The 23,048-nt window shown below is 39.3% G+C and overlaps 2 long non-coding RNA genes across 2 annotated transcripts in view; one reads left to right on the top strand and one right to left on the bottom strand.

Annotated features, from left to right (window-relative positions):
* The first annotated feature begins 246 nt into the window (after window positions 1-246).
* The window catches only part of LOC129524462 (uncharacterized), a 447,472-nt gene continuing 424,670 nt past the window's right edge, over window positions 247-23,048 (top strand). The window contains exon 1 of the long non-coding RNA XR_010130303.1: window positions 247-406. This is a non-coding gene — a long non-coding RNA (uncharacterized lncRNA). The remainder of the gene's footprint in view (window positions 407-23,048) is intronic.
* LOC129524461 (uncharacterized) overlaps window positions 17,720-23,048 on the bottom strand; it is a 42,133-nt gene continuing 36,804 nt past the window's right edge. The window contains exon 4 of the long non-coding RNA XR_010130300.1: window positions 17,720-18,402. This is a non-coding gene — a long non-coding RNA (uncharacterized lncRNA). The remainder of the gene's footprint in view (window positions 18,403-23,048) is intronic.

Genomic DNA, 23,048 nt, shown 5'->3' with positions numbered 1-23,048 from the left:
CGGCGCTGACGCACGCGAGGCGCGTGATTGACGCAGGCGATGTTACTAAATTCGGCGGTTGGCCGGGACCCGCCGCCGGCGCGCGCCGCAGATAGCGGAGTAGGTTCCCCTCGGTCACCCCCGCCCCTTCTCCATTCAAAGCCGCGCGGGGCGGGGCAGGGCGCGCGGGGCGGGGCGGGGCGGGGCGGGGCGGGGAGCGCGCGGCCGCGCCAGGATCCGGCCGAACCAAATATAGTCGGGCCTGGCTATTTTTAGCCGGGTCTCGGGCGCGAGCCCGCCGCGTGAGGGGGCGCCCTGACCCCGCCGGGAGTGCGGAGGGGGCGGGGGCGGAGTCGCCATCTTGGACTCGGTTCGACCAGGTCTGGTGACCGGCGACGCGGGGCCGGGCTCGGCGCCGGGGGTCGGGGTGAGTGGGTGCGAGTCGTGGGTGAGAGGGGGGCGCTGGCGGCTCTCTTCGTCCGGCGCGGGCTGTGAGAAGTGAGCAGGGCGAGGCGCGGGCGACAGCGGGGCGCGAGGCCCGTGCATGTGTGTGCGCGCGGAGGTGGGGAGACGGTGATCCCCGCCCGCCCTGCGGAAGGCCCGGCGGTCCTACCACCCGGCAGCTCGGCCAGCCCCGAGTCGCGTGGGGGCGGAGCTGCCCGCGGCCACCACTTCCTGAGTGCCGGGGATACCCTTCCCGGACGTCACGGAGGAGCCGAGGCGGCGGTGGCGGCCCGGGGCTCATCCTGCACTTGCATCACGGGTGCAGCAGCAGCTGCTCTGCTCCTCTGTGGCTTTTTCCCCCGTTGAGTAACTGCTTTGTTAACTGAAAATACCATGACGGGCCAGTGTGATCACCAGCTCCAGATCTCAAAGAAAGTGAAGCTGTCAGGCAAGAAGAGGGAGACTCCCCCAGCCGGCTGCGATGGTATCTGGTGGGTGGATGTGTAGAGAAGCACTTGACAGTTTCCACGTATTACTTCTTGCCTAACTCTTCACCCCCAAGAAGATTTAAAAATACTTTTATTTCCATGCTGTAAAAATTTCATTTGTGTTCTGCACCTCCCTCACCCCTCTAATCCTCCTTCAATTAAAACTCTCATGTAGAACTGGAATCACTGTAAGCAGGAACCCTAAAATTAGGTACAGTTTTTAGGAAACATGACATCTTTCAATGAATTTATTCAATAAACTACATTTTCTAAATGTTAATATGTATGAAAGGTCCTTGCCCACTCAGGGTTGTTATAAAGCTGCTAAATTGTTCATATGAGTTGGGCTCCAGTGACCGTTTCAAACCAGTATCCTTGTTTACCTAAATTTAAAACAAAACAAAACAAAACGAAAAAACTCTTCTCCCTGGCTGAGAACCTCCAAGCAAAGTTTTCTCTCTTTGAGTGGGTGTGTCTTCTGGACCTCTATCTTGGTTACTTCTGTGCATCCTCCTCCCTTCTCCCCTCCACCTTCCTTTACATCCTTTTCTGTTTTTTACATCCTTACTCCTTTACATCCGTTCCTTCCTTTACATCCTTACTCCTTTACATCCTTTTCTTCCTATCAAGTGGCCAATATCTGTTCCTGGACTGCTCTGTTAGACTGAGGCTGTTGTCTGACCTCCCTGAGCCAATCAACTGTTCGTGGCTCAGTGCTTCTCTGGGTAGGAAGGGGGACTGACGGCTGGAGAGGTCACTGAGTGGCAGCCTTTTGAAACTCAAAAGGAAATTCATGGAAGCAGAGACACAGCTCTCTCGTAGACAGAGACACCATCCTCTGCTTAATCCTATGTCCCTAAACGTATGCTGTTCTTTAGGTGACCCAAACAGAATTAGTTTTTCTCGAGTCTTTTTTTTTTTTTAGAATTAGTATCTACTGCTCTATACCTTTTCAAAAGTCGGATTTATTAGAAACCAGTCATAATATTCTGTAAGGCACATGTAATGTGACTATTTCAGTAATCTCAATTTCCTTTTTAAGATTTTATTAACTTTTTTATCTCTTCTTTTAGGAAATCAAATAAGACTACCTTAATCTGTGAAACGTTGAAAACTTTCTTGGCTCAGTCCTTTTTCTATAACAGAAGAGAGACATTTATATGTCACTAGTTTACATACACGAAGTTAAGTTTCTGCTTTCATGATGCTTATAGCAGCCAGCCTGTTAAAGAAGTATCTAAATTAACCATTACGGATTCACTGGATAGTTACCTTTCATTTTGTTTTGGATTTGTAGGCCTAATCTGCCTGCAAGAAAGAACTATTTCTCTTAGAAAATAAAATATGAAATTTGGGGGAAACTTATGTGTGATATAAAGCAATTGTTTTAAATTGCTTTAAATGCTCTTCTGATGAAGTAATGACGTATAATCTTACTGCTTTTACTAATATATAGAGATGATGATTTCTTATTAATGCAAATATTGGGTGAGGAATGGTGAAATAAAAATTCTAAGCCAGAAGTTGTTACCTAGGGTGAAAACAGGAAAGAAAAGTAAAAAATTGTAAGTTCAAGTTTTGTGGAATCAATGTAGAAGTTCTATACTATATTTAAGTTACATATATAAAATTTAGTAACTTCAGCTGACATTGATTTATACATGAGATGTACCTGGCTCAGTAACCTGCAATCATTATAGTAAGTTTCTATCTGACCTACATGCTTGCCATTCGTTATCAATTCCATCATTGCCAGATTAGTCTTCCTAAAATTTAGATTTTGTTATATAACTTTTGGCCTCAAAAGACTTCAGCAGCTGGATATTTTCTCCAAAATCAAACCTAGAGCCTCTTTTATTTCCACAGAATTTTCCTGTCCTAGTCAAACTGGTGTTCTCACTGTTCTTCAAACTTCCTTTCAACCTCCCACATTTGTTGATAGTTTTCCTTTTTATGGCATCCCCTCCTTCCTCTTCTTCTCCACTAATTGAAATTTACTCTTCCTCTAAAACTAGCCCAAGAAGTGAACTCAGATTTACTTTACAAAGTCTTTCACAGAGTCTTTCACAAAGTTCTTATTTTTCTGCCTTCTTTTTGTGCTCTTGTGTCCATGGTCTATTCCGTTGTCAAACTGTAAGCTTCAAAAGCATACCCCACACATCTTTGAAATCCCTGTGGCACCTAAGAATGTTCGGTATGGACAGTAAATTTCCATAAAATATTGCCTCCTTTAATTTGGATATGAATAGAGAGAATAGCCATATTATAAGTAACAAATTATATGGATTAGTGTTTTTTTTTTTTTTTTTTTTGAGATGGAGTCTTGCTCTGTCACCCAGGCGGAAGTACAGTGGGACGATCTTTGCTCCCTGCAACCTCCACCTCCCGGGTTCAAGTGATTCTCCTGCCTCAGCCTCTGGAGTAGCTGGGATTACAGGTGCCTGCCACCGCACCTGGCTAATTTTTGCATTTTTAGTAGAGATGGGGTTTTCACCATGTTGGCCAGGCTGGTCTCCAACTCCTGACCTCAAGTGATCTGCCCGCCTCTGCCTCCCAAAGTGCTGGGATTACAGGCATGTGCCACCATGCCTGGCTGGAATAGGGTATTTTTGGCATGAGTGGGCATATATAAGTTTATTTATTGGTTGCTTTCTTTACTTCAACTTGATACCCCGGATAGAACATACTTTATCAAGGTGCCTGCCACAAGCCCAGACAGCTGCCTGGTGATAACAAGAAAATGGCAGTTTGTCTTTATCTATTGTATCTGCGTAGGAAGATTTGCTATGATTTTTTTTTCCTGATAGACTTTTGGTTTGACTCTAATTCTAACCTCTTTCCCCTCTATTTGTACTTTCTCTTATGCTGCTTTCTCTCACTTATGAACTAGATGCTGTAGGCTAGGAAATGTTAATATCAACTTCTTTTAGAAAAAAAGTTTTTAAGGTTTGGAAAATTGAGAACCATGACATTTTTGTATAACCAATTAAATATGAAAATTCTTGAATCTCTTATATTTTCCAAAATATATTGAAATAGGTTTACATGCTACTATATGCAGAAGTAAAATGAGCAAAACAATTTTGGATTACGATTTTTTAGAATTTTTAGATAGAAGCTCAATATGATTGAATATTAATATCAATGACTGAATATTAAAATTTACTTTAACAAGGAGAAAGTAACATAGTAGATCAGGAAAGACTTTCTAATTGTAGAAAATTTTAGAAAAAGTAGAAACCTGAGATGGAAAGATTACTTAATAGTATAAGTGCCAATAATACTTTAAAATCTCATTAAATAATGTCTTTTCATCCATTAGAAATAATAAGAGTCAGGACAGGCTTGCAGTCTGGTTAAAAAGATAGTTTATTTCTTAGTCATGTTTTCCTCAATCATTGGTAAACTCTGGAAGACCTCAATAATCTGGGGGAGAAAAGTTATTACTCATGTGTGATAAACCAATTCAGGATATTATTTACGCCTACGAAACAAGATCTGCCTTTTAACTGGAGTTGATGGATGAAGTAAATACCTCTTTCCAAATATAACTGCATAACCCTTTCCCATCGTTTCCACTCTGAAAAAAACCAAAAAGATTGCCTCACATACAAGTTCAGTTCCTTCAGCATATTCTCCAACAGTGAGATGCTATATATCACAAAAAGCACTAGACTGCTTCTCAGAGGCCTGGGTCTGGCTTTGCTGCCATGAAGGTGCCCAGCCTTGGGTAAGTTCATCTTTTCGGGGGGCCTAAATATTATTTGTAAAATGATAGTGTTGGGCTCACTTTATGATCTTTAAGGAAATTTCAAGTTCTAAAGTTGAATGCTTTTTTAGACACATTAAATATTGTGAATCATAAGTCAGCTGTGCCCTGATCTCCTAAAGTGATTGCTATGGCCAGGAGACTTACAAACTGTCTTGTATACAATACATGTGCTTTTAGTAGTAATGTTATATTAAACTGCTTTGGCCTGCATGGTAATGAACTATAGCCACTGAGTGGGATCTTGGTGGCCTGAGAGAGTTAATGCTGCCAGCATCACAGCCTTCTGTCCATGAAGTAGAAACGAGCAGAAACCTGGATAGTCCAAAAGTCATTTTATATTTAGCTTTGGAATTTGTTTTTGTGCCTTCATTTGAATATGGATGAGTCACAAATTGACTTCATACAAATTAGCAAACTTTCATTGGAATGGATTCTGTTGTTTGCTCCTCTTCAGTTCCTTTCTGATCCTCACTGCATGCAAAGCACAAACCATTTCTTAAGTGTAGCAGTGGAGGCAGAACTGTCCTTTTTCTGCTTCTTCCTAGAAAAGGCTTGATGATGGTGGGATTGCAAGTCTACATCTCCCTTCGGAGTGTAAATACATAGTGAAATAGTGAGAAGGCAGATCACAAGGAAAGTACCAAGTAGGTGTTAAGTTGAAAAAAAAAAATGGCAAAACAACCAGGATGAATACAGTAGGCTGTATTTGCAAACTTGTTAGGTTTGTGGATGGATAGACCTTTATAGGTAAATAACAGCTCACTTTGTAGGCATTGGGAAGTATCTGAATTTTAACAGATTACAGGTTGAGGTATTATTTTAGTTAGGTTTAGATAGTAAAAACATGGTTTATCTATTTTTTAAATGCCTATTCTACATATTTAGGTATCTGGTTTCCTCTTTAGATCATGCAATTAGTAACTGATTCTGATTTTTTTACCATAATACATTTTCCAGTATTTATTCTGCATGTTTATAGTTCACTACTGGAAAAATTCTTCCCTGACATCTGTTCTGAATTAGTTCCCTTTTCCAGTTATGTTTTCCTGTTTTATCAATTGTGGTGAGGAGAATAGAAAGCCATATTTTAAAGATTTCTGCTACTTAAGTTTAGTAAAATTGAAGTAAACTACGTAACTTTTTCTAAATTCTGGAAATTTGCATGTTAAATTACTGGTTTCATTTTTTAAAACAATAGCATAAACTGGACAAAATTTGAGATCCAGTTACCGTAGTCTTTCATAGTTGTCAAATTGACTTTTCCATAGTTAAAAAATTTTTTTGAGAACAGCTTCTGTTGTCTCAATGTCTTTAAAAATGTCTTTTTGTTTCAGTTATCTTGGGTCTATGTATTCTTTGGGATAAATCTTTTGGATGAACTTATTGAGTACTTAGCAGTTCTTGGCATGCTAAGAGTAGGTGTTAAGAGGAAGAGTGGTGCTCCGTAAACATTTGATGATTGAATGAAAGCAGTTTGCAGGAAGCTTTATCCAAAATATTTTATTTTCTTTATCTTAACCAGCCTCACGGCCTTATAACTTTTCTGGGATAGTTTCACTCATTAGGCATAAGAGAGGAGCAGAGAAGGCATAAGAGAGGAGCGTACATCACTGTGCTGCTGCACCTGCACTACCCTCTTCCACCATTGCACCGAGTCTACAGACACTTCTGGTTGCCCAGATTGAGGGAGGTACCCCTGAGTTATAGCACTCTGGGACATCTGCATTTGAACTGAGAACCGATTCAGGTGTCCTGAGGAATTGTTATGCCTTACTTTTTGACCCCAGGTACCCCCAGGAATTAATCTCTGGCTTATCTCTCTATTTTGATATGCCACTTTTGCTGTGATAGTTTCACAAGATTGTGTTCTTTTCTCTTTTCTTCACTGTCTCTGCCTGGGCAGCATATATAACCTATTCATCAGTGAGTTCCTCAACTCTAATTGATTTCCAACTGTAATCCTCACTTTGCTTTCCAGTTCTAGATGGTACTATTCAAGGCCTCCGAGTGCATAGTTACTTGTCTAATATCTATCACCCATAGACTGAGAGGCTTACATGTAGGGTGTTAACTAGGAACTCAACTTATATCTACTTAACATATTTAAACATGTTAAGATTTAATTTTTGAAAAGATAATACATTTACATGATTCAAATGACAAAGCATTTAGAAATGAGAAGTTTACTTTCCACTCCGGTCCCCTACTAAATGACCCTCCTTCCAGAGTTGTTGTTGTTGTTGTTGTTGTTGTTGTTGTTGTTGTTTTGAGACAGAGTCTCTCTCTGTTGCTCAGGCTGGAGTGCAGTGGTGCGATCTTAGCTTACTGCAACCTCTGCCTCCTGGGTTCAAGAGATTCTCCCGCCTCAGCCTCCCGAGTAGCTGGGAGCTGGGACTACAGGTGCAAGCCACCAGATTCGGCTAATTTTTTTGTTTTTAGTAGAGACGGGGTTTTACCATGTTGGCCAGGGTGGTCTGAAACTCCTGACTTCTAGCAGTCTGCCTGCCTCAGTTTCCCAAAGTGCCGAGATCCTTCCAGAGTTTTTTAATGCATTTCCAAGACAGTACAAATATAAATTCTGTTTCCCTTTCCTTTTTTATACACATGGAAGCTTACACGTATTGTTCTGCCTTTTTCACTTAATAGTGTATCTTGGAGTTCTGTCCATAACAGTGGAAAAATATCTGAGATATATCTGAGATATATTTCATTTATAATGTATCTTGGAGTTCTGTCCATAACAGTGGAAAAATATCTGAGATATATCTGAGATATATTTCATTTATAATGTATCTTGGAGATCTCTTCATGTCATTGTGTGAATATATCATTATTTAGCCAGCCCCATATTGATGGACATTTGGGAAGTTTTCAATCTTTTTGCTGTTTCAAGTAATGCTACAATAAATACTTTTGTTATATAGATTATACTTGTGCAAATATATTTGTAGGATAAATTCCTAGAAATTGAGGGATACAAATTACAAGTAATGCTACAATAAATACTTTTGTTATATAGATTATTTTATACTTGTGCAAATATATTTGTAGGGTAAATTCCTAGAAATTGAATTACTGGGCCAAAGGGTATATATATCATAGTAGTTTGATAGGTACTACCAAATTACTCTCCATAGAGGTTGTACAGTTTACACTCCACTAAAAATATAGGCAAGTGCCTGATTACTCATATTCTTGCCAACAATGTGTTATTTAACCTTAGGTTTTTTTCCAGTCTGGTCGGTGAAAATGTTATCTTAGTGTAACTTTAATTTCTTTCTCTCATGAGTAAGTTTGAACATCTTTTTCATATGCTTAAGAGCCATTTATATTTCCTTTTGGTGAAGTGTGTCTTATATCCTTTGCCTATTTTGGGAGGTGGGGGTGGTTTAAAAATCACTTTGTAGTTGCTGTTTATAATATGGAGATTTGCCCTTTGTTATATGAGTTGCAGCATATTTCCCCGTAGTTTGTCATTTGTCTTTCAACTTTGCTTATGATGTTTTTGCTATGTAGATTTTTTAAAAAATGTACTTGAATTTGTCAGTCTTTTATGACTTCTAGATTTAGTCATAGTTAGAAAAATCTATACTACTACAAGGTTATGAAAGAATTCCCTCACGTTGGCTTTTGCTACTTTCATGGTTTCTATTTTGCATTTAAATTTTTGATCCATTTTTCCTGGTGTATGGTATGAGAGGTAGGTCCAACTTTATTTTTTTCCAAATGGCTACGCAGTTGTCTCAACACCATTTGTGAATAGTCTACCTCTACGCTGTTTTGCTTCTTACTCAAAACAAGACTGATTCATCTCCTTTTTTTTTCACACCTACTCTGCTGTGACTGAATATGAATACAATTCTCTGCTTTCCTTCCTGTAGAACACCTTCTTCAGTGGCAGAGATGTCTTTCTCCCTGCTGCCTCCCTGCTTTCCTCAGCAACACCACACGCAGCCTGGCAGCCAGTTAATGTTGGAATGAATACGGGGTACTCGGAAGCTCTCCAGGATTTTTCATTGAGCAATAACTGGTTAAAAAGAAATCCTAACTGTAATCAGGTTCCTTAGAAGACTGTTCAAACTGGAGATGTCTTCGGGCTCTCTCTAGTCATGGTGATCAGTTATTCCAGAAGCTAAAGGTGTACTACCTGGGTCCTTTACTCTAGAGGCAGTCCAATTTGGGTTGCTTCCCTCCATGCAAATTACTCTCATCTGCTACCTCTGCTTTGTCTGACAGCATGGGATATTACCTTCTGTAATTTGAGATGGGAACCATAAAATGCCAACAAGGTGGTGTTGATTCCCCATGATGCAATGGCCAGCTCAAGAACCTCATTTACTTGGAAAGTGAGGCTGTGGATAAATGATTTTGGAAACATTCTTTCTCAGTTTGAACCCCAAGCAGAATGTTGTTTCATCTGTGGAACCTAGGGAAAACCCTAGCTTTGTTCTACTAGGTGAGAGTGTCCAAGCAGGCAGATGAAACTGAATTTATTTGAAACCTTTCCTTACTGGCATTCTCTAAGCTATGTGGGCTAGTTTTATAGCTACCTGATAAAAGACTTCCTTCCACTTTGAACCATTGCCCTAGGCTATATTTCCTTTCTAAACTTGTCCAGGCCATCTTGCCTGTTCTTTATTATTGAGGCTTACCTTTTGATCCTGTTTCTTATCTCTGCCTTCAGACTTGCCCCCTGATGCTGGTAGTACCCTCTTTGTCCAGTACCAATTTGACTTAAAAAGTTATTTTGGCCAAAAGCAATGTGGTCAAGTACAATTTAGCTGAAAGCAAGTTGGTTAACTGATTTGTTGTAATCAGCTATTAATTGAAACAATGATTTCGTCAAAACAATGAGTTGGTCAAAATGAATATCCTGTTAATAGTTTTTGAGTAGTGGTAATTTCAGTGTAAAATGATTAGATACTTTTGGTCCATTTTCTAGGGACTTTTCCAGTATTTTTCTTTTACAGTTCAAGTTGACTTTCAGCTATGGCAGCATTTGATTGCTTGTGATTTCAGAAAGTTAAAGCAACCTAGCTACCCAGTAATAGGAGAATAGTTGGACAAGAGTAATCTTAACTAAAAGGCAATAAGAGGTTAATTGGAACTAACAAAACACCCAGTGATAAGACAAAAACATGTTTCCTGTATTATTTTTCTTTTCCCCTCATAAAAAAGTCTGTGCATATGCAGTACAGGACATTCAGAAAAATGTAGATAAAGACTAGAAGGAAAAAAGAAAAAAGCTATAAATTAATTCACCCAGGAATAACCACTGTTGTCCTTCCCTATCCTTCTAAGTGCATTTTATACACATAAACTCTACCTATAGTTTGTAATTTGCCATAATTTATTTAAGCATTCTCCAGTTATTGGTTAGTCACTTTTGTTCAGAATCAGATTTTGGTTCCTTTGTGCAACTGTGGGCCAGGCTACCTTTAGCTGGGAATAGATTGCCTTTCTCTTTTCCCTTCTGTCCCTCAATCCTGCCTAGGCCTGCATCCAGCCTGGGCTCTCAAGGCCCCCCTGCCTGCTTTAAGTGAGACACTTTGTAAATGAAACCATTCTGCCAAGCCTTTCTATGGTTACTAAAGAGGCCTGGTTCCAGAATTCCTGTGGAACTCTCTGGTTATATATAAAAATTTTTTTGGAGTTCATGCTTGTTATATGTTATATGTATATGTATGCAAATTAGATAGGGAGAGTGAAGAGATGGGAGGGATTATATTGGGTCTCCATTAAAATAAGAATAAAGAGGCATTGCAGCAGAGAACTCCATTATCAGTGGAGGGAAATTAGGAGATTTTCTCTGAAACAGGGTTGGCAAATATGTGCTATGCGTTGTGCCTGAACCTGAGTCATGATAGACTCACTAATCAGTCATGGCACTATTTCTCACTAGATCCAGACTCAGCTTTAAGTCTTTCTCAAGGTTGGGTTCTAGGTGGCTGTATCCACTGTAGTTGCTGTGGGAGACAAATGAGTTACTACTCTTGCTTCTAAGATGTTACATTAAAGTTATTGTTTTTTTTTTTTTTTACAGTGGATTGACCAAGAAAGTTTTTGTTTGTTTGTTTTTCTTTGAGACAAAGTCTTGATCTGTTGTTCAGGCTGGAGAGCAGTGGCAAGACCATGGCTCATTGCATGCTTGACCTCCTGGCGCAAGCGATCCTACCGGCTTCAGGTAGCTGGGACTACAGGTATATGCCACCACACCGGGCTAATTTTTTTTAATTGTAGAGACAGGGGTTTCCCTATGTTGTCCAGGCTGGTCTCAAACTCCTGGGCTCAAGGGATCCTCCTACCTTGGCCTCCCAAAGTGCTGGGGTTATAGGTGTGAGCCACCATGCCTGGCCTGACTGGGAAAGTTTTAATAAAATGTTTTCTATCTGATAAATAAGTTCATGTTGAAAAATATGGGATGTGAGCAAAGAGTAATTATCTGGATCTCAGGCAAAGCACATACCTTGTAGTTAAGATCATGGAAACAGCATAATCACATTATAGATTTGTTATGGAGTGAAAACAATGTCATAATAATACTCATCAGTATAAATTGCCCATGGTATGGTCATGGTGATTGACTCCCCAGTATTCATCCCACCGCAGGTGATTAGTCTAAGCAGTCATGGTTAATCCCATTTCCCTTGCCAGTGAAGAGTTAGGAATGGCCTGTAACCTATTCTGGCCAATGAGAGATGAAGGAAAAGTCTACAGAAGGCTTGAGTGCTTCTGGGAAAGGATTTATTGTTCTAAACAGAGAGAAAAAAAGGAGATGATGCCTCGTCTCCGTGTGATTTTATGTTTAAGTATAGTGGCTAGAACTGCTCTGTCCATCTTGGGACCATGAGGGAAACTAGCTTTGGGGGGTGCAGCTGATCTAGATGATGACAGAACAGATGGAAGAAACCTGAGCCCTTGATGACCTTCCTGAATTGCTGATTGTATTGTACTTGGTCTGCCTTACCTCTGAACTTCCAGTTCTGTGAGATAATACAGTTCCTCATTGTGTAAGTAGGCATGATCTGCGAATTTGTCATTTGCAGCCAGAAACATCCTGATGTGATACCCACTTTGCCCCAAGCAGATTCACGTCAGGTGGATTTGATATTATTTGGATAGGTTTCTTTTTGTTGGGGCTCTTCCCTCCCCATGTCTTCTGCCTTCATAAAGTGGATGCAGATTCTAACTGGCCAGGTCTTGTCTCTGTCTTTTCTAAGGGGCTCTGCCTTAGACCAGGGATCTTCATAGGAAGCAGCAAGGAATCAAACAGCACTCATTATCTCTTCCAGAGTCTTTTGGGTTGTTTGAATATCTGGTGGTGTGACTGCTACCATTTGTTGTTCATTCCTTCTTTTTCTGATTCTGATTCTGATTTCTTGCTTAGATCTTGGTCCTCACTTTTGTATATTTTGTGTCTCATGCCTGACCTCAAGATTGTTTGATAGATTTATTTTCTTCTCTTCTGCAACTCTTTCCCCTTATTTCCTTCATCCACTCCTTCCTCATCTGGTGACTTGATTTTGTGGCCAGTGGAGACTATTCTAAGCAGATGGGTATATGTTATTTGCCAGGAGCAATAGTGAGTTACATGAGTAATCATACATCTATTTGCTCTAGACTGGTAGAGTAAAAAGTAAGAGTAGTTCACCCCTTGGTCTTCTCATCTAGTACCTTTCACTCATGGCATAGAATAATAGAACTGGAAATGGTCTAGGAGTCAGAGCATTTGAGTCTTCATTATGGCCTAGCCATTTGCTACCTGAAATTTTGGGCAAGTCTCTTAAGTATATTTTTTTCCTTAAAGTTTGTTGCTATTGTCTGTCTAATTTTTAAAATAGTATTATAGTGATTCAAATGAAATAATGAACCTGGCAAATGTGAAGAATCTTTTTTTAAAAAAACACTCAAACTTGGTTGGATTTTCTGTTTATTTTCAGTGAACTAATGTCAAAGTCTCTAAATTGTGTAGTTTGTTAGTCTCTTTGTAGAAAGGCAACGGAGTATGATGTGAGGCATAATAGTACAAGTAATTAGGGATTGAAATTTATATTTTAGTGTTAACTAGGCCTGAAAAAAAGAAAAAAGGCCACACGATATTAAAAATAAAGGTCAGGATGTTGATCTTGAGGCTTATTTCTAGTTCAACCAGAAATTCTGGTCAGCCGAATTAGGGGGAAAGAGAAACCAATAAAAGAAACACCCCCCTCTAGTGGCGAGGGGCCAGATTCTGCACTTGGTTGCTAAGATGGATGAGGGGAATGGATGACTTCTTAGGATATTTTTTGTTTCTTAAGAATTCTGAGGTTGTAGAGTTAGACTACTTAAGGGAGATCTTAGTTCAGGCTTTATTTGTCAGGAAACTTAACACATTTCTCAGGATAACTAGTATCTTGTCAGTCTCATGTGAAATTGGTTAAAAAATGTAGAGGCTACTGTTGTTGGAAGAGGTTCACAGTTCACTTTTATATAGGCCACATGGAGATCATGAAAATTAGGAGACATTTGTGCTAAACTTCTTATTGGGTCTGAGATGATATAGTAGGTACCTTTATAATCCCATTCACAGGGGGATAAATATTTAAAGTTGTGGGTTATGCCATAGAGTAGTATTAATCTATGTTTGTACAAAATAGTGGCTGTGGATTTCCTAAGTTTTGATTTGAAATTTTTACTGGTGATCCTGAGAACCAAATGTTTAACTTGCATCTTGGGAATGATTTAATTGCTACCTATGGAAAGGCAGTGAAGTTAAGTATATTAAAATAACATCACCCATACTTTAGTGACTCAGGAGGAGCACCTAATGCTTTTTTTTTTTTTTTTGAGACAAGGCCTCACTATTGCCCAGGTTGGAGTGCCATGGTGCAGTTTTGGTTCACTGCAGCCTTGACCTCCTGGGCTCAAGCAGTCCTCCGACTTCAGCCTCCCGAGTAGCTGGGACTACAGGCGTGCACCACCACACCAGGCTAATTTTATTCATTTTTTGTAGAGATGAGGTCTCCCTGTGTTGCCCAGGCTGGTCGTGAACTCCTGGGCTCAAGGGATTCTCCTACCTTGGCCTCTCAAAGTGTTGGGATTACAGGCATTAGCCACTGCACCTGGTGCACCTAATGCATTCTTGAAGGATGTTTCATCTTAAGGATATAAATCGTTAATGATAATGATTGTAAGTGATTGTTACATTTGCAAATCTCAAAGTCCATTTAAGTTTTTACTGTTTCAACTTCTGTTTGGGAAAGATTATTTCACATTTGTTTAAAGATTTCTGAAGAGGCAAAATTTCAGAGAATAATATTTTTATAATACTCTGTTAGATCTAAGTTAAGACTGGAATGCCATTCAAATTCAATGGTTAAAAGGCATAAGAAAATAAATTCTTATATCAGACTGCATTATCAACATGCCATTTCCTTATTTTTAATGTCAAACTTCCTTGCCCTGAAGGAAAAAAATTGAAGCTTGCAGTTGACCAGCCATTCCATAACTTGGAGTATGTTTGGTGGCCTTTCTTATGAAATAGTAATGGAAAAATTCCATAGAAAATATAAACTTGTGTGTGGATGAAGTGAGATTATAGAGTTATGAAATTAATTTTTGTGCATAACTTGTGGAGCTAATAGCCTTAATTTATTATTGTACTTCATAAATATGCTTTATTTCAGGAAAGAAGAACTAGGTCTGGCAGTAGATCAGAATCTACCTGTTGGGGAAAACCAGAAATAGGAAGAAGAATTATTAATGGTTCATTCTTGGCTGAGAAGAATTCAGTATGGAATAATTAAGATTAGTTTAGATAAATAATATATGATTATGTTAAGGAGTTCACAAATATTATTGAAAGTAAACTGGTTAAAACTGATTTGTTAATGTAAATGGGGCCAATAAACCAATTAGATGATCTCGCTACTAAATTGATGTGATAATAGAGGATATCTGGAGGGAAGTAAAATAGATGATAAGGTTAGTGGTAATGAGACTTCATTAAATCCTAGTACTAAAGAGATACTGTGTACATTAGTGACAGCTTAATTCTATAAATAAAAGTTGATGTTAAGAATTGATATGAGGCCTGTGGTGACTCACACTTGTAATCCCAGAGACTTGGGAGTCTGAGGTGGGAGGATTGCTTGAGGCCAAGAGTTCCAGACCAGCCAGGGCAACATAGTCAGACCCCCATCTCATTCACTCATAAATAAATACATAAATAGCAAGCCCAATGTGGTGGTGAGTGCCTGTATTCCCAGCTACTTAGAAGGCTGAGCCAGGAGGATCACTGGAGCCCAGGAGTTTGAGGCTGCAGTGAGATATGATTGCCCAACTGTACTCTAGCCTGGGGGACAGAGCAAGACCCCATCTCTAAAATAATAATAACTGATACAATGTTGGCACTGCTGAAATTAGGCAGGTATTATTTGTGTAAAGAGTTGTAACAAAAGGACTTGATTAAAGAGCCCAGGCTCCAAACTCATTTGAAATTACAGGTAAAGTATAAGAATAATAATTCATATTTGTATGGGACTTTATAATACTCTGAATGTTTTCATATACAAGATCTCCTCTGATTCTTATAAGAACTCAGGGTAATAGTAGTACAGGTTTGGAGGTTCTGAGAGGCTAACAGACTTACTGAAGCAAATAGGGACTAAATGACAGGAGTGGGACTTGAACCCAGCGCTCCCTACCAAAATGCTTTTGCTCACTGTGTTGCTTTTTTGTGGTTGCTGTAACAAATTACTACAAACTAGGTCGCTTAAAGCAATAGAAATTTATTCTTTAACTCTTTTGGAGGCCAGAAGTCCAAAATCAAGGTGTTGGCTGAGCCACATTCCCTCTGGAGGCTCTTTGGGGGAGAAATCTGTTCCTTGCCTCTTCCAGTTTCTGTTGTGTATGGGGCATTCCTTGACTTGTGGCTGACTCACTCCAGTCTCTGCCTCTGTGGTCATTATAGCCTTCTTTTCTGTTCTGTGTCTTCTCTTCTGTGTGTCTCAAATCTCTCTCTCTGCCTTTTTCTTCTAAGGACTGACTTTAAGAGAATCTGCTTGTCACTGGATTTAGGGTACACCTGGATAATCCAAGATGATCTCACCTGAAAATTTTTAATTACAACTGCAAAGACCTTTTCTTCAAATAAAGTAATATTCACAGGGTCTGGGGATTGGGATATGGACGTGTCTTTTCAGGAGCCACCATTTAACCCACTAAATTCATTATATGCTGTTTAATGCTGTATCTTCCTTTTGGATTGCAGAGATATGCTTCTGTTTGAAGATGGGCAAGTGGGCTAGGGAATTTTTGGCTAGTAGGTAGAAAGGAACTTTAAAAATATTTCTGGTTGGTGCTGTTTAGTAAGAGCTTGTTAAACTTTCAGAGGTCAAATATCTTGAACACAAATTGGAGAAGGAGTAAATCAGTATAAAGTGAAAAATATGATATTTTCTCCAAAAGGCAGTCACTGACTACTTTGGCAGAAAGAATTGAGGTGATTACTCAAGAGTTCCACCAAATTGTTGTGCTAGCTTTTACATTTGCAAACTATAAAAAATGGAACTAAATTAAGTAGCAGCTCACTTTTTTTATTAACAGTATTACAAGTTGACTTTTTCATTTCTTGTGTAATTGAGATAAAAGGGGGGTGTGTGTATGAGAGAGAGACAAAGATTTTGTTAATGGTTTTAGTATGATTCATTTCTTATGTCATATGGGCATTCTAATTTGAGTCATATTAATTAAGGTGATCTATGTATGTAAACTCTTTGAGGGAGGGACTTGGCATGCCTTGTATACAGCTAGATCCCCAGTGTAGTTCCGGACACGTGGTAGATGTGCTCAGACAACATTAGCTGTATGAATGAAAGAACTTCTTATGATACCCAAATCTGGCAGCCACAAGTCTCATTAAAATTTACTTTATGGAGGGTCCCCATTGGTAATAAGGTCTATTAATTGTAGAATTGTCCCTGCTGACTTTAAGAGACTTCACTGTGTGTCCTTTTATGCTGACAGAGCCTACAACTTTTTTCATCTCCAATAATCTTCAGCTCCAGGCCAAAAAACAGTTGTTCTTGCCCTGCTCACATTAATTGAAATAAGTCAATGAGATTCCTTCTGCCCACCACTTCACTTCTCACTAGCATGGGGCTCAGCTACCATTAGAGATGTTAGAGTGGGGCTGTTGTGCAGTTCTTCAGACTATTAGTGCTGTATGCTATGTTCTGAGGAGGGTTCGGGCTTTTATCTTCTCAAAAATGTGTAAAATTTTGACTCACTCATACAGCTTTAGATGTTAACAGATAGAAGTATACTGACTGTGTGTGCTAGGCTCTTCCATGTATTATATCAGATGTTGCTTCCAGCCAACCTGAGAAGCTAAGTACTAACATTGTCCCTATTTTACAGAAGCATAAAGAAGTTAAGCATCCCAACCTAAGTTCACACCAAAATTTGAACCCAGGTAGCCTTACTTCATTCAGCGCCCGTGTTCTTAACCATGTCCAATGACAGCCTCAAGCTCATTTGTTTATAAGTAACTCGTTCTTACTTTCTAAAAGCTTTTCTGTTTTCTTTATTTTGAAGCTCAGAAATTAGAAATCTGACTAGGATATATATGTAGGTATATGCCCTTTTTTATTTATCCTGTCTGGTACTCAATGAGCCCTTTTGATTTCATAATTCTAGTCTCCTCCTGAGGGAAGTTTTCTTGTATTATGTTTTGATTATTACTTTTTCCATTATGGTCCTTGTTCTCTCTCTGAATGCCTTTTATTTCCAATTAGACCTCCTGGACCTGCTGGTTAGTTCTCTCATCTTTTTATTCAAGAATTCCATTTCTTTTTTTTTTTTTTTTTGCTCCAGATAATGTGATACACATTCACCTGCTTTTCCAGATAACAGATTTGTTCTTTGGAGGGTCTCCTGTACTTTTTACTTCCTCAATTAAAATTTAAAATTTATAAATCATGTTTAAAGAATTACCCAATCTATTATTTTGTTTCAGTTATTCCCTTGCATTCAACAGCATATACAAAATAAAATATACAAGTAAACATGGTTTATTTTAGAAATGTGAGACTATTTCAACATTAGGAAATATTAATGTAAGATATCACTCTAATAGATCAAAGGAAAAAAACTTAGAATCATTTTCACAAATACTGCAAAGGTATTTGATAAATCACTCCTCATTCTTGATAAAAACCAAAGAAACAAAAAACAGCTCTTGTTAATCCAGGAAATGAAGGCTATTTTCTTAACAGTACAGCCAATATCATAGTTACTTTGAAAGTTAATTTTGAAATACTTGAGCAACATTCCCTAAGAGTATCTTCAGAACTGTAGATCTGATGTTTATATAAAAAAGGGTATCTTGGTGTATTAGTTAGGGTAAAGCGAGATGTTACAACAAATACCAACATTTCAGTGGCTTAATAAAATATAAATTTATTCTTCCCTCATGTAATAGTCCACTGCGGATGTTTCTGGTTGGCAGACAGTTGTTTTTTTCTGTATGGTAACTCAGGGACTTAGGCTTCTTCCATTATAGGGATCCACCATTCCCTAGGGCCTTGAATTCTTCTGTTTCCAGTGGACAGAATTGCAGAGATAGGGTGGAGAATGCATACTTTCTTCTCAGTTACCTTGGCCTGGATATGACACACATCAGTTCTGTTCACATTCCCACATTCCATTGGCCGGAACTAGATGCGTTGCCTCACCTGTCTGCAAGATGTGTGTTCCAGGGGAGGGAAATGGAAAACATTATCTGGCTGGGGAACCACAGGTGTGGAAACAGTCTCATTTGTAGTTGGAAGGAGTGGAAATTAGGAATGCCTTAATGGAGGACACTGTGTGATATCTGTCAAATTTTAAAACATGCATGTTCTTTGACCTCAAAATTCCACTTCCAGCAATTTTTCCTACAGATATAACCACAAATATATACATGTTTACACTTGGAGGATATACCTAGTAATATTGTAATAGTAAAAGATTGGAAGCATTCTGAATGTCCATCAAAGGGGACTGAGTTGGAAACATTCTGAATGTCCATCAAAGGGGACTGAGTAAATTATTGTATATCCATACATTGAAACACTGCAGCCACCGAGAGGCAGTGATATATGTACTGACTGGGGAGAGAAATGCAAGGTACAGAACCGTGTGTTCACAGCTACCATTTACTTAAAAAGAGAAATATATACATGTATGCTCATATATTCATAGAATATTTGTGGAGGGATCACAAGAAACTGGAAGGATCACAAAAAATGTGACAGTGGCTGCTTCTGGTTAAAATTATAAGGTCATGGGTCATGGGATGAGAGAGTCAGGCTTTTACTGTGTCCTCTTTTATACCTTTTGATGTGCACCTATTTAAATATAAAAGTCAGTTGTAGAAGTATAATAAATAACATGGAAAGATGGCTGTAATATATTATTGCCTAAAAACCAGCTTACTGAAAATTATGTACAATGTTCTCACTTTTATAAATAAATAAAGAAATGGGATATACAGAAATGCAGTGGTTTGTGTTCTTTTTTTTTTTTTTGCTTATTTGTATTTTTGGATTTTCTATAGTAAACACGTATTACCTTTATAATTAAAACAATTATAAAATGAAGAAACACAATGAAAACTTTTCTTAGGAGTCCTTTTTGGCCTTGCCATGAAACTTCCTCCATTTCTCTTATTAAGATTAATGGATGACTTCTTTTTCCTTCCATGCTGCGTTTTAAACATACTCACCACACTCTAAATTGCATTATCGTGTACACATTTGGCTCACCTACTTTGTGCATTCTTAGTGGACCTGGATCATAGCAAATTCCTCCAGGTATCCCTCTCTGTGCTGAAAATAGTGTCTTTCCTATAACAGGTGTGCAGTAAATACTGAATTGGCACTTTAACCAGGGAGCACAATGAGTTCCAACTTATTATTTTTTTAATCTTTTTTTCCCCCCTTTTTCTGGAGAACAGGGCCTCACTATGTTGCCCAGGCAGGTCTTGAACTCCTGGGCTCAAGCTATCCTCGTGCCTCTGCCTCCGTAAGCGCTGGGATTACAGGTGTGAGCTACCGTGCCTGGCACAAGGAGTGAAGTAGTTGTGCACTTTTTGCCCTTGTGTTATGTAGCCTGTATTCAGTACTATACCCCAAATATCACTGACTTGTTAGCAATGCCATTGGCTTATTAGGTGCAGTTCGAAGTCCCATGGGCCAAAGGTTTCCTTTCTAAAATGATACTGGTTGCCTCCAGGGATCTGTTTCTGCATCCTTAGTTAGCATGGGTCTGTTATGTATGTAGTCAGAAATGAAAAATTTAAAAAGAATAATCAACCTGCTGATGACATGGTCTCTGCTCTTATACAGGTGAATACACTCCTATCTGCTTGGTGTCATAATTTAGAATAGTTTCCTCCTATTTTTCTTTCTCTACTATTTTCCTTTCTCTATTTCTGTGCTTTTGCTGTGACCCCTACTTGTACACCCATGGTTGTATTTTTGCTATAGTTTATCAGGGGTCAGTTATGAATAAATGAGAAGAAATACAAATAAAAGAATTGGGAGCTGAAGAAATTATTTGCAGCAGTAAGATTTTTAATTGGAAACTGCCTGAGAATAGATTCTCTGCACTTCCATTTTATTGGTACTATGTCCTTATCATTCATGTTTCTTCCCTGTGCTCTAGTCACAGGGGTCTGGTTATACCCCAGGAGTTTTTTCCATGGACTTTTCTATTTGGAGGTCCTTTTTTATTGGAGGTCCTCTGCATGTATCCAATGGTCCAAATTCTGTGATGGTAATTTTTTTTTTTTTTTTGAGATGGAGTCTTGCTCTGTTGCCCAAGCTGGAGTGCAGTGGCATGATCTCAGCCCACTGCAACCTCTGCCTCCTGAGTTCAAGCAATTCTCCTGCCTGAGCCTCCCAAGTAGCTGGGATTACAGGCACCCGCCACCACCCCGGCTCATTTTTGTGATTTTAGTAGAGATGGGGTTTCACCATATCGGGCCAGGCTGGTCTCGAACTCTTGACCTCGTGATCTGCCCACGTCGGCCTCCCAAAGTGCTGGGATTACAGGTATGAGCCACCACACCCAGACTGTCATCGTAAATTTTATGTGTCAACTTGCCTGGGCCACAGGATGCCCAGATACCTGGTTAAACATTATTCCTATGTGTGTCTGTGAGGGTGTTTCCAGAAGAGGTTTGAATCGGTAGATGGAGTAAAGCACATTGCTGTCCCCAATGTGGATAGGCATTAGCCAATCGGTTGAGGGCCTGAACAGAACAAAAAGATGCAGAAAAGAAGAATTCTCCATTTCTGCCTGACTGCTTGAGTCTTTTCCTGCCCATGGGTCTTCTCCTGCCCTTGGATTGGGACATATACCTTCAGTTCTGAGGCTTTTGAAGTTGAACTAGAACTTACACTATCAGTTCTGGTTCTTATGCCTTTGGACTCAGACAAATTACACCATCACCACCTTTCCTGGGTCTCCAGCTTGCAGACGGCAGATCATGGGACTCCTTAACTTCCATAGTCATGTAAGCCAGTTCCTCACCATCAATCTATATCTCTGTCTATCTCGATCTCTCTCTTATTGGTTCTGTTTCTCTAGAAAACAACTATCTTACTATAAAGAACCAATTCAGATACCACCTTTGTCAAGTCATCATAGACATTCAATTTTTTTCTCTTCTCATTCTTCCATTAAATTATACTTGCCAGGCATGTTGGCCCATGCCTGTAATCCCAGCACTTTGAGAGGCCGAGGCAAGAGGATAGCTTGAGGCTAGGAGTTTAAAACCAGCCTGGGCAACAAAGTGAGTCCCTGTCTTTACAAAAAGAAAAGTTAGTAAATTAGCCAGTTATGTTGGTGGTGTGCCTGTAGTCCCAGCTGTTCAGGAGGCTGAGGTGGGAGGATCGCTTGAGCCCAGGAGTTTGAGGCTGCAGTGAGCCGTGATTGCACCACTGCACTCCAGTTTAGGCAACAGCAAGACACTGCCTCTACAAAAAAAAACAAAACAAAACCGTATACTCTATTAGAGCACTAATTACAGTTTGTTCATCTGTTCTACACATTCATTGAGTGTCTACTGTACCTATGTTGTTCTGGGAGCTAGGATGAGACCACTAAGACAGTCTGTCCTTGAGCAACTCACAAAGTAATGGAGGAGGCAGATAAGCAGTTTCAGTATAATGTAGTAAGTGCAATATGTGTGCAGAGGATTCTTTGGGAACACGGAGAAGGAACAGCTAATCTAGAAGGAGGTGAGGAATTCCAGAAAGAGTTGAGTTGAATACTGAAGGTGGGGAAATGGAGGTAGGGAAGGGAGTTTTTCAGATTGATGGAACAGCACATAGGACATGGAGATATGAAATACATGGCATGTCTGAAGAATGGTTAAGTCTCAAGCTGGACCGTGAACAAGGAAGTGGCAGGAGATGCAGCCAGAGAGTAAGAAAACTTGCAATTGTGTTGGGCCATTTGTTTTTTTTTTTTTTCTTTTTTTAAATTATTATTATACTTTAAGTTTTAGGGTACATGTGCACAATGTGCAGGTTAGTTACATATATATACATGTGCCATGCTGGTGTGCTGCACCCATTAACTCGTCATTTAGCATTAGGTATATCTCCTAATGTTATCCCTCCCCCCTCCCCCTTGTTGGGCCATTTGTGCCAACCTAGGGATGTAAGCTTTCCGAAAGCAATGTAGAACTGTTAGGATTTTGTGAAGTGGAGCAATGTAATCAATCCTTGAATTCTATGAGCTTCTTGAGGGCAGGAATCAAGTCTTATCACTATATCACCTTAGCACCTAATAAAGTTGAATTGGATTTTCTGGGTACTCCTCCAATATTTAAAAGAATTCATTTATCTGAAATAACAGTAATCATGTTGCACACTTTTTTCACTCCATCAAAGCTATAAGCATTATCTTAAACATAATTAAACAATTCTGTGAGGTAGGTATTGTGGCTTAGAAGGTTTAAATGAGGGGACTGTGGTGTAGTAGTTAAGTCTGCTTAGATTTGAATTTCACTTTCCCCATTTCCTAGTTTTGGATCTGAAAGTTAGATATGTGCCTCAATTCCCTCATCCATAAAATGATAATGATAATAATGATACCTATCTCAAAGGGAGTTGAGAGGACTGACGATAACATGTTAATGCATGAAAAGTGCTTGACCCCATCCTTGCTACATGATTACATGTTCAGTCAATGTAATTCTTAGTAATTATTAAGACACATGAACAATTTGTGGTGAAGTCCAGAGTGAACAAGGCAATCTGATTTCAGAATTCACACTCTAATTACTATACTATGCCATAACTGCCTCTGCAGTTACAGTGAGATGATCACAG

This window comes from Gorilla gorilla, chromosome 13 (genome assembly GCF_029281585.2).
Source record: "Gorilla gorilla gorilla isolate KB3781 chromosome 13, NHGRI_mGorGor1-v2.1_pri, whole genome shotgun sequence".
NCBI classification, from domain to species: domain Eukaryota; kingdom Metazoa; phylum Chordata; class Mammalia; order Primates; family Hominidae; genus Gorilla; species Gorilla gorilla.
This window is presented reverse-complemented; position numbering and strand designations above follow the sequence as displayed.